The sequence below is a fragment of the Macrotis lagotis genome, chromosome 2 (genome assembly GCF_037893015.1).
Source record: "Macrotis lagotis isolate mMagLag1 chromosome 2, bilby.v1.9.chrom.fasta, whole genome shotgun sequence".
NCBI lineage: Eukaryota > Metazoa > Chordata > Mammalia > Peramelemorphia > Peramelidae > Macrotis > Macrotis lagotis.
Genome location: NC_133659.1, coordinates 23,814,810 through 23,831,121, shown reverse-complemented (window position 1 = coordinate 23,831,121; position 16,312 = coordinate 23,814,810).

The window sequence follows — 16,312 nt, the reverse complement described above, 5'->3', positions numbered from 1 at the left end:
CCTCCTCTCTCTCTCACTCTCTCTCTCCCCCTCTCCCTCCCTCCTCTCCCCCCCCCCCCCCCCCCCCCCCCCGTTCACCGACAGAGAGAGAGAGACTAACAATTTGGATTAAATATCAGGAAAATGCACTTCAGAGCCCTCCCAGGGCAGGCCAGACAGTGGGAGCTGCTACCTCTGGGGCTCTAAAAGCAGAGCGCCCTGGGGCCCAGAGACCGGTGCATTAGGTACCGCCTCATTTCTGCTTTCAAAGGGAGAAAACTGAGGCCCCCCCAGAAGAGGCGCTGGTCCTAAAGAGCCTTCCATCTAGAAATCCGGGGCTTCCCGGAGCCGCTCTGGCCCTCCCCACCTGGGTCCTCGATTTTCAAAGGGAAGGCAGTTCCCCTGGGGCCCCTGAGATATCAACTATAATTAACCCAATGAATTACCACCCAAATTAACTAGGGCACCCTGGGGTGAGTCATTTCCTTTCTCCCCGCCTCAGTTTCCCTTTCTGGAACTGGAGAGGAAGGAAATAATGACCTGGGGAGATCTGGCTCCAAGTTTAATAGGTCTGGTGCTTAAAAAGAAGTCAAGTCATTTGGGATATGCTTATTTTTCAATGATTGAAGCTCTCACTGTTGATGATTAGGTTATTTCAGTACCATGGGATTTCTGGTTTATTCAGGAAATATTCAGGAAATTCATTCCTTCCAAAAGCACAAGGTTTCTTCAGCACCATGGAAATAAATTTTGATGAACCTGAGACGGCCCTTGAGGCTGCCTGGAACTCTGGGGGCTGAAAGGAAGTAGGAGCCCTAATTTATTTTTCCAATTGTAAAGATAGTTTTCAACATTCATCTTTGTAGTTTTCTGCCGCCCACTCTTCCCTCCCCTGCCCAAAGATAGCAAGTAATCTAATATAGGTTCTAAATGCACAATCATGCGTCACATTTATCTATTTTAGTCATTCTGTGAAAGAAACAGAACAAAAGGGAAAAACCAGGAGATCATGGTCCTCCTACCTTGTTCTTTTCCTGCCTTTGGTCACATTATTTTTCTAGAATGCTCTTCCTGGGGATAGAGTACCGGCCCTGCAGTCAGGAGGACCTGAGTTCAAATCCAGCCTCAGACACTTGATAATTACCTAGCTGTGCAGCCTGGGGCAAGTCACTTGACCATTGCCTTGCAAAAAAAAAAAAAAACCCTTTCCTAGAATGCTCTTCCTCCAATTTAAAAAGTCCTTCCCATCTTTCCAGGTCCATGCACAGGTCCCATCTTCTCCATGAAAACTTTCCCTGCCAGAATAAACCCAAATCATTTGCTTTTTTTGGAATATTGTATTCCCAGGTCTTTTCTTTTAATAGAAGCTTTTACATTTTGTGTGAACTTGAGTGTAGTTCTTTGGTTTTTGAACTGCTTCCTAGAATTTTGCAAAATCTTTTCTTCCAAACATGATCTCTGCATTTTGGCTATGATCTCTGGGGGATGTTTCCTTTGGGATTCAGGAGATAATCGGGGACATTTTTCTTTTATCACTTTATCCCTTGATTCTAACAGATCTATACAATTTTCATGTGTGATTTCTTATATATCAGACTTAAGGTTTTTTGATATGCCAGTGATTCTTTTTTTAATTTATTTTTTTCAGTTATAAAGATAGTTCCCAACATTCATCTTTGTAAAGTTTTCTCCCACCTTTCCCTCCCTGGTCCCCAAGTTCAGCACATTGAATTCAGATAGTGTCTCAGGGGAGGATGCCACTTGGGGGCCCCTGGGGTTTTCGCACTGGTCTCTGTTCCCCAGAGCCCCATCATGGGTTTACAACCATCCTGAGCTTTCTCAGGGAGCCTTTTTGGACTTGGCGTGACTTCAGGTTGTTGCTGAAGCTATGTGTGAACGAACTAGGCAGCCCACTGCTGTCCCAGCAACCTTTTTCATTTAATATGTTTCCCAATGAGCTTGTCAGATCTGATGGCTTTTTCTCAGGCCTCATCCTTTTTGACTTCTCCAAATCATTTGAAACTGTTGAGGCCATTCTTCTTCTGTGTACTCATCTCACTAATTTTTTGTGGCATTGTTTTCTCCTGGTTTTCCTCCTACCTGTCTGATCACAACCCTTATGCAGGTTCTTTTTTAGTTTTTGCAAGGCAATGGGGTTAAGTGACTTGCCCAGGATCACATAGCTAGGTAATTATTGTCTGAGGCCAGATTTGAACTCAGATCCTCCTGACTCTAGAGTTGGTGCTCTATCCATTGCACCACCTAGCTGCCCCCCCAATATTGGTTCTTCATCCATGTCACACCTACTAACCCTGGGAATCCCCCACGGGTCTGTCATGGGCCCCCTTTTCTTTATCCTCTGCATTGTATCACTTGACCCTCTCATCAGTTCCCATGCTTTTAGACCCCCAAAGGTAGGATATTCCACTCCCCAGTCTACCCTGTTTCTTCTTTCACAGAATGACTAAAATAAATGTGATGCATGATTGTGCATTTATAACCTATTTTAGATTACTTGCTATCTTTGGGCAGGGGAGGGAAGGGTGGGAAGGAGAAAACTACAAACATGAATGTTGAAAACTACCTTTACATATAATTGGAAAAGTAACTTAAGGAATCCTGCTTACTTATCCAGACCTAGTCTCTCTCTCCTGAGTGCTGTGCCCTCCATTTCTACATCACCAAATTACCATTTGTACACTTTGAACTTTGTGAGTTGAAATATTTAGAGGACACAATGTTCAAAATGAAATCCGTTATCTCTCCCCACCCCCGGTCTTGCCCTCTTAACTTCTCCACTACTGCTGGAGGCAACACCATCTGCCCACCAAGCCTCCCTCTCACTCATTCCACATCCCTAATCCAACTGCTAGATCTTGGCATTTCCACCTTTGTAATAAATATGTCCCCTTCTCTCCACTGACACAGCCCGATTCAGGCCTTCAACGCCTCCCGCCTGGACAGCTGCTACAGCATTCTAATTGGTCTAATTGGTTCTAATACCTCTCTCTGCCTCTGCCTCAAGTCTCTCTATTTCACTCCCTTGTTCACTCATATTAAATTGATCTTCTAAAAGCATGGACCTGACTGTGACATCTTCAGGATCAAATGTAAATGCTTTTATTTAACATTCAAATGTCTTCATAACCGGCCCTAACCTTATTTTCCATTCTTTTCTAGGACATAAAATTCTATCTTCCATCTCTATGTCCTCCCACTGACTGGAATTCCTAGAATAGTCTTTCCCGTTCACTTCCACTTATGTTTCCCTGACTTTTTTGAGACAGTTCCAATACTGCTCGCTCCAGGAGGCCTTTCCCACTTCCCCGAGAAACTAATAATGCCTTCTCTCTCATTCTGTTTGTATGTGGTGGTGGTGGTGGGGGAAGTGGAAGAGAGAGTCAGAAAGACCAAGAGAAGGCCCTACAGAGAGAGACAGACAGAAAGAGAGAGTTACTACATGCTATACCCCCCCCCCATTGGTTTGTGAAATTCTGACACGAGGAAATGTTGGAGGTGGCTAAGTGTAGAGTACTAGCCCTGGAGTCAGGAGGAACTGAGTTAAATTTGACCTCAGTCACTTAATAATTACCTAGCTGTGTGACTTTGGGCAAGTCACTTAACCCCATTGCCTTGTTGGGGTGGGGGGAAGAAAATGTTTTTGCCTTTCTTTGTATCTCCAGAGCTTTGCACAATACAGTAGATAATAAATGATTGCTGAATTAATATACCAAAAGTTTGGGCCAATAGTTTGGACCTTAAATAACTTAACATAGTATTTGTCCTTTCAAAGATAGTAAAAGAAAGTTTTATAAACAGGACTTAGGTGGCTGGGAGGTCAACCTCTAGGGGAAACACCCTTTACTCTAGTTCCAACAAGAGTCAAAGATAGATATTGTTAGAATGAGCCTCCAGTGAGTCCTTTTCATTGCCCAAGATGCTGAAGTTGGAGTGAGTGAAGCTCTGGAGGGCCCTGTTATGACGGGAAAGATCAAGGTTGAGTTTGGAAGGAGCCCAAATCCCGGTTGTATGATGGACTTAGAGGATCCTAAATTTTGAACTAAAAGGGACTTAAGAGCTCATAAATTCCATCTCATTCATGAAGAAACTGAGGCACAGGGAAGTTAAAAAATTTAGTCAGTTATAGTAAGACTCTGAAACAGAATTTGAACCCATCTTCCTGATTCCAGTCTCCTCTCCACTAAATCATTTAGTCCACTTCCATAATTTTTCAGAGGAAGAAACAGGCCTAGGAGGTGAAGTACCTTACCCAAGGTCTTAAGAGGCTGAACTAGGTTTGAATCCAGGACTTCTGAATACAAATAAGAGTATTCTTTCTTCCAAAGGATGATTGTCTTCTAACAGAAGATAATCTAAAGAGACACTTTCACCTCTGATATTCTGTGTGCTCATAGTCTCTATTCTGAGGCCCTCCTAGCTCTGACATTCCTTGTTCTAAGGCCCCTCAACTCTGACATGCCCTGTTCTAAGGCCCTCCCAACCCTGACGTTCCCTGTTGCAAGGCCCTTCACAGATCTGACATCCCCTGTTATTTATTTTCTAAGGTCATTTCTAGCTCTGGCATTCTGTATTTTGACATTTGATAATCTCATTCACTGGATTAGTATTTAAGGAAGCTCAGCCAAATCTTGAAATGTCTTGTTCTAGGAAATCAGGCAGGACCTCCTGCTGCTCTGGGTTTCTCTAATCAGGGAGGCCCACAGGCTGCCATGAGTGACAAATTTCAGGAACAAGTCATTCTTGGAGGACTTCAAACGTGGGCTTAGTTTTTCTTGTCATAGATGTTGGAGAAGAGTTTCTGAGTTGGGGGCAGGGGAGACAAAATGACCTTCCAAGACCCTTCCAGCATCTGTGTACCTCAGCAGTCTCCCATAGGGCACTGGAGGATTGGGACCACGCCTCATCATTTCCAGACTTCCTTCTGTAAAGTGGATAGAGCACTTGCCTTGGAGTCAGGAGGACAGGACTTCAAATCTGGCCTCAGACAGTTGACACTTGCTAGCTGGGCCCTCTTCTCCCTCTTCACTTGGTGATGCCATCAACTGGCATAGATTTTATAACTATTGCTATACTGATGACTAGCAAGTCTATATATCCTGCCCCGACTCTCTTATTGACACATCTCTAATTGCCTTTGAGATATCTCAAACTAAGATGACCAGTGGACATCAATATGTCCAAAATTAAACATTATTTTCCCCTCCTTTGCTCTCTTGTCAGCCCCCCTTTCCCATTCCCTTGGGCAAGTAGATCATTTAACCCCGGTTGTCTTGAATCCAGGATCATCTTTCAGTCATCCTTATTCCTATCTGACCACTGGATCCAGGTGGAGACAGTGAGGCAGGTGACTTAGCACAGTCCCCCCCCCCCAAATTCAATTCATGGCATCACCTCCCTGATGTCATGGTCTTCTTCAAGAAGAAAGGAAAAGGGGTGGCTAGGTGATGCAGTGGATAAAGCACCGGCCCTGGAGTCAGGAGTACCTGGGTTCAGATCTGGTCTCAGACACTTAATAATGAACTAGCTGTGTGGCCTTGGGAAAAGTCTTATATGTCAATAGACAGGTCAATAAACATTAAGTGTCCATTTTGTGATAATACTAAATACTGGGGACCTAAGAGGAGGAAAGGAACAGTTCCTGTCCTCAAGGGTTTCAGTATTAATGGGAGGGAGAAAATAACAAATACATTTAAGGGGAATCCCTAAGAATTAAGAGGGGTTGGGAAAGTCTTCCTTTGGGATTTTAATTGAGGCTCGAAGGAAGCCAGCTGATGGAAAGGAAGACAAAGAATGCTCCTCACTTGAGGGACAGTCAGGAAAAATGCCTGAAAGAATAGCCAGGAGATCAGTGGCACTAGATGGAAGAGGTTAGATGTGGGTAGATAGATAAAGGCTACGAAGACTGGAGAGAAAGGTTATGAAGAACTTTGAATGTATTTTGTATTTCATCCTGAATGTGATAGGGACCCACAGGAGTTTATTGAATAGGAGAGTGACATGGCTGAATGGAGGATGGATTGGAGTAGGAAGAGACTTGAGGCAAGTGGACTCTGCAGCAGCTATGGCAGGTCAGAAGTGATGAGAGCTAGGGGCGGCTAGGTGGCGTAGTGGATAAAGCACCGGCCTTGGAGTCAGGAGTACCTGGGTTCAAATCCGGTCTCAGACACTTCATAATGACCTAGCTGTGTGGCCTTGGGCAAGCCACTTAACCCCATTTGCCTTGCAAAAACCTTAAAAAAAAAAAAGAAAAGTGATGAGAGCTTGCACCAGGGTGGAGGCAGCACCAGAGGAGGGGAGATGGTGCAAAGAGGAAACTGACAGCCCTTGGCAAAAGATTGGAATGGGGGGGCAGGATGAGAGATTAGCAAAGTGTCGATGACACCTAAGTTTTGAACCTGAGGAACTGAGTATAGGCTTGTTCTCTATGGTAATGGGGAAGGTGGGCTGGCAAGAGGGCAGAGGAGGAAAAAAAAAATCATTTTTGATTTTGGACAAGTTGATGCCCACTGCTCATCTTAGTTTGAGATATCTCAAAGGCAATTAGAGATGTGTCAATAAGAGAGTCGGGGCAGGATATATAGACTTGATAATCATCAGCATAGTGATAGTTATGAAATCTATGGGAGCTGATGATAATTACCAAGTGAAGTACAGAGGAAGAAGAGAAGAGGGCCCAGGCCAGAACCTTGAGAGACACCTACAGTCAGAAGCATGATCTGGAAGAGGATCCAACAACAACAAAAAAGACATAGGACAAAACTCAGATAGGAGATAGGGACAGAGAAAGAGAGAGACAAAGGAGAGATACAGAGAAATCCTTAAACCTAAAGAGAAGGGAGAATCAAAGAGAAGAGAGTGATCAGCAATCAAAGGGCAGCAGAGAGGTCAAAGAAAATGAGAACTGAAAAAGACCATTGGATTTGACAGCTAAGAGATCATTAATTTTGGAGAAAGTAGTGCTGGTGGGATGATAAGGTCATAACTCTGAGAGAGAAGATTCTATTGTAGACAGCCTTTTGAGGCAATTAGCCATAAAAAAAGAAATAAAGGACAATAGTCATCAGGGATGGACGGATCAAGTGAGGACTGCCCAGACCCAGGAAAGTAATAGAGAAAATGTCGATTCAGATAAAGCTTAAGAAAAAGTGTGCCTTACATACATAGATAGCTACATCTGAACTTACAAGAGCACAAGCTGGGGGCAGACATGCCAAACTCCTGTGGGCAGAGAGGGGCCTGATCATGAGCACCAGTCTGAGCCAGCTCCCAACTTTGGGGAGGCAGGTCAATGCTCCAAGAAGGGATCCAGAGGGCTTGGTGTTTCTATCACAGTGTTTGCAAGGGCCCAGGTCAGCTAGGAAGGACATAACCCATGTGGGAGCCAGCAAAGACTTGCTTCTGGGAAAAGACATTATGTTCCTCTTCCACGTGAGTGGGAATAGCCTGTTTCCATTGGCCCTGAAGCAGAAGAGCTTTCATTTTGACCTGCCAGCCTGGGAGAGTATCTCTCTTTTGAATTGCTTTTCATCCAAGGTGAAGGTCATGTCCATCCACAGCATGGGCACGGTGGGTACTAAACTGAATGGGGGGGAAGGGTTCCCTTTCTCATTCTCTTAAGTGCCATAGCTCCAAGCAGCAGGCTTGACATTTGGGTCTATTTGTCCTTTTCAGTACTAACTGTAGGCAGTGGAGTCCCCTGACCCAAGTTCAAGTCACTGCAATGTTGGAGCCAGAATTCCAAGCCAGATGTAGCTGCCAACCCAGCATGGAAGCTCTGGAAGCCAGAGGGTCCAGAAGAGAGGAGGGGGAAGTTTTCATGTTTGCTTCTTCTATACTTTTGAAATAGTTGCCCAAGGTCACACTGCCTGCCTTAAATCCGAGGTCATCCCCAGTTGTCCCGATTCATATGTGGTCACTGGACCCAGATGGTTCTGAAGGAGAGAGTGAGGCTGGTGACTTAGCACAGCACCCCCTCACTCAAAGCCAATTCACATGCATGTCATGGCATCACCTCCCCTGTTGTCATGGTCTTCAAGAACAAAGGACAAAACATAGTCATCAGTTTTGAAATAAATATTTCTTTGTGAAAGCAAATCTGACATTTAAATTCTTAAATGGAACTGGAGTTTTGGAACCCCTAAAACTGGGACAAAAGATTTGAGCCGATGGTTCCCCCTTCCCTTGCCAGCTCACCTCATCACTTCCCCAACTCCATTCAAGGGACCTGAGAATCCTGAGGGAGTAGGTAATGGAACAACCCTACCTCTAGGCAGATTGGTGGGGGAGAGAGGGTCAAGGGAGTCATTGTTACATTTGTATTATTAAATAATTATCAAAACTTGAATCTTTTTATTAGTGTACTAACAGGCCTAAAAAATATATATAGCATGGTAAGTCTGTCTTACACATTCACTGTGTATTATACTGAGTCCAAATCCTATCTCCTAGTTGTGCAATGCTGGGCAAGGCCCTGTTTCCTTATTTGTAAAATGAGGGCAATAGCAGCACCTCCCTCACAGGGTAATTATGATGCCCCACTGAGATATTTATAAAGTGTTTTGCCTACCTTAAAATTTAAACTCTAATTAGTGGGTACCAGCATAACAATGGGCAGTTAGGTGACCAGTGGTCAGTGCACCAGGTCTGGAGTCAGGAAAACTCATTTTCAAATCTGACCTGTTACTAGTAGTGTGGCCTTAAGACACGTCATTGTTTGCCTCAGTTTCCTTATCTACAAAAATGAGTAGAAGGAAAGGGCAAACCATTCCATTATCTCTGCCAAGAAAACCCTAAATGAGGTAATGAAGAGCTGGTCACAACTGAAATGACTGAACTGCAGCAGACAGCAGTATAATAGTGTTTGTCAGTTGGTTATCCCTCAGTTTTTTCTAGGAACCCATGTTTCTGCTATTGAACCTTTGAAAAAGATCAATGAAATAATTCAGGGTGATAAAGAGAACCAGGCATCCCTCCATAAAATTAATTGCGCTTCCCGCCTCCTCTTTCTCCTATACACAGATGGGGTCAACTTGAGACCTGATGGCAATTAAAAGCAATTAATTATCTCAGCGAGAGAGAATATGCCTGAAGGTAACAAATGCAGGGTCCAAGACATGATCACCAAAGGTAACCAGAATGACATCTCTTGGTCAAGGTCATATCAAGGAAAAATGATAATACAGTTCTCTACATTTATGAAGAAGAAAATAGCAAACCACTCCAGAGTTTTTGCCAAGAAAACCCCAAACAGGGTCATGCATGAAAAGCTGGACATGACTAAAAGAATGACTGAACCACCACTCTTCATTTAGGTACCAGCCTAATGATTTTATTTAACAGTAGTTTAATAAACAAGCCATTCTGTCTTGGAGAGAGCTGTCCAAACTGGGTTAGTCTCCCATGCCTTTGAACATAATTTTCTGTGCCAAGAAATTTCCGATATTATTTCAGGAATCTTGAAAAAGAAATCGATATCCTAAAATACAGCCTATATTGACATGCCAGAATTGACCGATCAGGTCTCTATTCCATTCCTCTTGGACATTCCCCCTGAGGAATCAATAATCTTTCCTAGAGATCTATTTCAAGGCATCTAAGTTGAATAGGAGATGATGAGAATGTTTGAGTGGAAGATGGCACCTCTCAAAGGGTGAATCTCAGGCAAATCCTTCAGAGAATAAAGAGAGGTAAATGCCTTTGAATGCATTCATTTAATGAGATGTCTTTTTTCACGCTCACCCTATCATTCGTCTTTCCAAGATGTTTTTCCAAGAATCTGGAAAGCACTTAGAGAAAAATATTATTTCTTGATACTCCTAGAGAAACTGAAAAGGATTTTTTTTAAAAAATGCTTTCACAGAGGGCAGCTAGGTAGCGCGGTGGATAGAGCACTGGCCCTGGAATCAGGAGTACCTGAGTTCAAAGCCGACCTCAGACATTTAATAATTAACCTAGCTGTGTGAACTTGGGCAAGCCACTTCACCCCATTACCTCGCCAAAACAAAAAATGCTTTCACAGTCACTAGTGTCAACAAATCCTAATGCCCAGAGCAGAGTTGGGGTGAGGAGGAGGGAGTTTCAGGATTAAAGGAATTATTTGAATTTAGAATCAGGTAACAGATGTTGGGAGATGGCATCTTGCTTGAGGGAAAGTCTCAACCTATCACAAAACCTTTGTGGCCACATCTGACTAGGAATGCCCTCCAGCCCTTCTTCTGTATAGACTGTTTTGGATCCAGAGATGAAAGCTGGCATCTAAACAGGGCAATCTGGAAAATCTGTCATTGAAAACACATTTTTCCCCATCATACTGGATGTGGGACACATAGATGACATCAGAATCACAGCAGCAATTCTATCTCCAAAGATCATGGGAGACTCGACATTTAGATCTGGAAGGGACCTTAAAGGCAGCAAGTCCAATCTCTTTGTTTTACAATTGAGGAAACTGAGGGGTAAAGGAATAAAATGACTTGCCCAGCATCATATAGCTAGTAGGTCACAGAGCTATGATTAAAAAAAACAGATCCTCTTGACTCCAAATCCAAAATTCTTTAATTTCACTCTCTATCCTTTTCTTTATCATTTCTATATTAGTATAAAGCAAAGGTTCTTTTTTTTGGGGGGGGGTGGGAATAAAACAAATTTATTTAAAAGGTTACAAGACATAGGAAAGTCTAGGAAGAGAGAGAGAGATAAAAGAACAGCCAGATTGGGCCACAGTTCAGAGAAGACTGGTGGCCCTGAGCTGGAGTCCAACTCCTCTTGCCTCTCATCCAGAGGGCAGAAAGTGAACCCCCTTCCCCTATACTGCACCTGGAATTAGGTAGAGGGTAAAGCCTAAGGAAACCAGGATACAAACTTTGCAAAAAGTACATCAAGAATGGGACTCTTCACCCAATTTGACAAGATTAGCAGCCTTTAAGATTATAATTGTTTTGGTTACAATCCTAATTCTCTACTGCTAGTCGATTTATATCTCAAGAGGAGGTGGGAGTCAAATTACATCTCCACTCAATTTCTGTTACATTCACAATTCTCTTGTCTTTCCTTTGCATCATTCACCCCTCAAAATTATTCAGGACCCAGAAAGGGTCTTTCAGAATCCATTTGGAGATGAATGTATTACAGTGAAGGCTTCGTTGAGGCATCTGGTTGGCATCCTGCAGAGGCTGGTCTTGGAGCTATACAGCTAAGAGAAACAAAACTCAAGGGAAAAAAAATTGATCAAGCAAAACCCAGAGATATTGTAACAGAAAAGACTATTTAACAGAGGTCCAATAGTTAGGAAAAAACTAGAAGGTCTATAAAGGGCAACGATTACCTTTTTATAAGAACATGGGTTCCAATATAACACAAATTCACTGATGGATGCCACATAAGGTATAAACAAAAGCTCCAAAAATAGTATAAAGAAATGTACCAAAAAGGCATTTTAAAAACTGAACATGTCCAAAAAGTAATTTGCCAGAAAATTTTCTATTTTTCTTTGGCCATGTTTAGAATGAACAAAAATTCTAGTTGAAGAATGGATCTCTTTCTTTAAAGCAGTTAAAAAATATACCAATAGAAAGCAAAAGTTCTTAACCTGGGAGCTCTAGAAGCTTCTTAAAAATATTCCAGATGAGAGCAATCTGGAATTAAGCCCAAAAGGCAACAAAAACGTGCATACCCTTTGACCCAGAAATACCACTACTGGGTCTATACCCTGAAGAGATGATGAAAAATGGTAAAAACATCACTTGTAAAAAAATATTCATAGCAACCATGTTTGTGGTGGTGAAGAACTGGAAATCAAGTGAATGTTCATTTGGGGAATGGCTTAGCAAACTGTGGTATATGTATGTCATGGAACACTATTGTTCTATTAGAAACCAGGAGGGAGGAGAATTCAGGGAAGCCTGGAGGGATTTGCATGGACTGATGCTGATTGAGATGAGCAGAACCAGACAAACAGTGTACACCCTAACAGCAACATGGGGAGGATGATCAACCTTGATGGACTTGCTCATGCCGTCAGAGCAACAACCAGGGACAATTTTGGGCTGTCTGCAATGGAGGATACTATCTGTATCCAGAGAAAGAACTGTGGAGTTTGAACAAAGACCAAAGACTATTACCTTCAATTTAGGGAGGAAAACACCCCATTATCTTTTGTAATTTTGTGATCTCTTATACTTTTTCTTCCTTAAGGATATGATTTCTCTCATCACATTCAACTGAGATCAATGTATACCATGGAAACAATGAAAAGATGAGGTGGCTAGGTGGCACAGTGGATAGAGCCCTGGCCCTGGAGTCAGGAGTACTTGAGTTCAAATCCGACCTCAGACACTTAATAATTGCCTAGATGTGTGGCCTTGGGCAAGCCACTTTAACCCCATTGCCTTGCAAAAACTAAAAAAAAAAAAAAAATACTAACAGAATGCCTTCTGTGGAGGGTGGGGGGAGGAAAGCAAGAATGGGGGAAAAACTGTAAAATTCAAAATTAATAAAATCTTTCTAAAGAAAAAAAAATACTCCAGATGTCACATGCTGGTTCTTGCCCAGCACTGATGGTGTACCCTGGCACCTCATGATATGGGAGGCTGAGAGACTCCCACAGCAGCCAGACCATCTTCAAGAGCCCTGTTCCCTGTCACTCAGGTCATGGGATGGAACAATTCTGATAAAGGCAAGTGAGAAAGGTGCCTTGCACAGCAGACCCCTCACTATAATAAACATAATTGTGCAACCTATGTCACCCACCACTTGCTTGGATAGTATGGTCCTCTTTGACATAGAAGGACTACTAGTAGTAAAATACTTTGAGAACTGTATTTCATTATATTTGGGTTTCTTTGTTGTTCTATGTACTTTTATTTTATAAATTAAATGACTTGATTCTGAGTCATAGGCTGACTTTGAACAGGACAGAGAGAGAAAGCTCATGAAACCCAGTAAATATAAGGGGCATTAGAGTCTGATGGTACACGAATTAAATTTAATTAAACTTGGCCTCATCTATGCATGCAAACAACCTAGACTGACTTATTCCATCACATAGATGTAGCAGTGACTCCCCTGGCCCCCCACTCCCTGAAGGCAGGTCTATTCCATTTCTCCTTCCACAGGATTCTCTGTGTCCCTGAAGGAAGTGGGTATAGTTGGTGATCTAATGTCTGCCTTTGCCCCAAGCCCTTGCTGATTACATTGCTCCAATTTGAGGGGTTCCAGAACCCTAGTTCTATTTAAACACTTAGTCAGATTTGCTTTTACATAGGATATTAAAGCCCTATAGCTCCAAGAACCAGGCATGGAGTTTGGGTCTGCTTTGTTCATTTTCATTCCATTTGTTAGCTGTGGAGTCCCCTGACCTGGTAATTCAAAACAGGCAATCTTGTGAAGGTAGGACTGCAAGCCAGAGGTAGCTGTCAGCTCGGTGGGAATTGAGTGGGAGACTGGATGGAGGATTTATGCCTCCTCCAGAACATTTACATGGTTGCTCTGGCTATACTTTTGAAATAAATTTTGCATAGTTATTGTAGTAATGGAGAACATGGGTTGTTACCAAAACCTTCACAGATTCTTTTCTATTTTTGTTCACTTTGCCGACCTCCTTTCCAATTAATCCTTAAAGGGATTGGGAGTGATCAGCCTTGAGTCTGGATCTTGTCAATGCTCCATGAAATTTCATGTCTGAGGGGGGACTAGTTATTCATCAGTAACTCCCCACAAAGGAGTTTTGTCTTAGCAGAGTGGGGAATGGCAAAAGAATCAAATGGTCTGAGTGGTTGATGTTTGCATATCTATTCATGGGAGCTATGAATTATTTGCAGCTTATGTTTTTCCCATGATGGATGCAATAAAGTTTATTTTACATGCAATAACTATATCATGTTATATAACTATTGCATGTGATACTGAGTGCCTATATAGGAATGGGAAGTCTGTTACCCAATTTGAGGAAAAATTGAGACATTTATTTTTAGTTTTCTAAACCAAAGAAGGAAATTGACTCTCAAGTTTGTCCACAGGACTGTCATCAGATCTAGTAAATAGCAGAGTCCTTTGGTGGTTTCTGTTCCATGCATCAATCAGTAAATGTTAAGGGATAGCTAGGTGACACAGTGGATAGAATACTGGCCTTGGAGTCAGGAGGACTCGAGTTCAAATATAACTTCAGACACCTAGCTGTGTGACTTTGGGCAAGTCACTTAACCCCATTGCCTTGCAAACCCCCCCCCAAAATATTGAATAAACAGTTAATAAGTGCTAGGGACTGGGCTAGTTGGATTTTCTAGTAATAGTGCCATGGCAGAGATGGAGGAGAGACAGAAAAAGAGACAGAAGCACACACACAGATTTCAGTGGTTAATCCATCTCAGCAGCTAGCAGAGAATATGTGGGCAAACTCTAAATGAAGATACCTCCAGACTCAAACTCATGTGGGTTGATATCAGGCAGAGCATATTATGCATTTCCCCAGTTATGGGAGATTCCTTAAGGTTTGGGATTTTTTTTTCAGTTTTCTATTTCTTCTGGTCCTTTTTTTTTTGTCTCTTTACAATCACAGATGTCTTTCAGATTTAATAGAATTTTCAAGGAGTATGTTATTTCAGGAAGATCTGTCCTCAATGGTCCTTCCTCTAAAGCTCTCTATTTCCTTTCTTTTTCTCTCTTCCAAAGCAAGGGTTCTAAACATTTTCTGTATCCTGGACCCCTCAGACAGCCTGGTGATAGCTAAGGTAATAGAAGAGAGGGAGTGAGGAGGTGGGGAAACACCCACCTCCTGAGGCAGCTCCTGTGAGTCTGAGACAGATCTTTTTAAATTGCTAAAAAAGATTTTCCTCACACCCAGCATTTTTAGCTTTGCATCATCTTCCCGTGACTCCTAGTTTAGTTGTCAGTCTGGTTTCTTCATTTTTATAATTAGGAGATTGGGGTAAATAACCTCAATGGTGCCTTTTTGCTCAAAGCTGATGACCCCATAACTTGCTAATGGTCACTTGGTCAGTAGGGAAGAGGCAGAGCCTGGTCTCTTGTCCTCAGGGCCTCTATACACTATTCAAGCTGATTCTTCTCTTTGGTGAATAAACCCTAGAAAATTGATTTTCATGTTCTGCATTGGGGCAGCAAGGGAAAGAGGAGGAGAAGGGAAGTGGTGGAGCAGCTCTTCAGTTATGGGGACAGCAGTAGCAGCAGGGGAGGAAAGAAGCCTGGAGAGAAGGTCCCACGGAGCTATGCATCCCAAGGTGTTTGGTAGGCCCAGAGACCAAGAAGGCTAAGAGACCTAAGGCCACAAGCTTTATGGCAGCTGTTAGTGCAGTTTAGAAAGGACTGACAAGTAAACTCTCTCGGATTTCGAGCCAAGCCCTCTGAGATATGTTAGCTAACTTGGGCCTAGAGCTAGCTCAGGCATACCTTGGGTTCACCTTCAAATTAGCCTGTATCGAATTTCTCATGATTGACACATCCCTAAGGCTCTGGTTGACTCCTTCCCTCTTTCCTCGAGGCTATGTGAGAAACTGCTTCTAGACCTTAACCTGGGGACCCCCATAGGTTCCATGGATGGCTTCTAAGGAGTCCATGAATTTTCATGGGGGCTGATGACATCTTTATTTTCCTTAATTACTAGGTAAAGTTAGCATTTTCTTCAATTGTGAACATACACAGCAAACCAATAGTCTGAGAAAGGGTTCAAGGGCTTCACCATGCTGAATGACAAAAATTTCTGGACCCCTATGTAAATACTTTTTGATCCAGCAATACCACTACCAGATCAGTAGCCTGAAGAGGCCATGAAAAAGGGTAAAAAATCCCACATGTACAATATTCATGGCAGCTCTATAGCAAAGAATAAAATTAAAGGGATGCCCATAACTGGGAAATGGCTAAACAAATGGTGGTCTATGTATGTGATGGAACTCTATTGTTCTATATGAAATCAGGCGGGATGGAATTTCGGAATAGCCTGGAAAGACTTGGATGAATTGATTCTGAGCAAGCTGAGCAGAAGCAGAACATTGTACATCGTAACAACAACATGGGGCGATGATCAACCCTGATGGACTTGCTCACCCCATCAGTGCAAATGATCAGGGACAATTTAAGGGATCCATGATGGAGAGTATCATCCGTATCCCGTGAAGGAATTGTAGAGTTTGAACAAAGTCCTAAACTTATCTTCAATTTTTAAAAAGCTGTAATATGTCTTATGTAATTTTGCCATCTCTAATGTTTTCTTTCTTCCTTTTGGATTTCAGAACGCATTCAATTTCGATTTATGCTTATCATGGAAGCAAATGTAAAGCCGATATCAGGAATGAGCTTG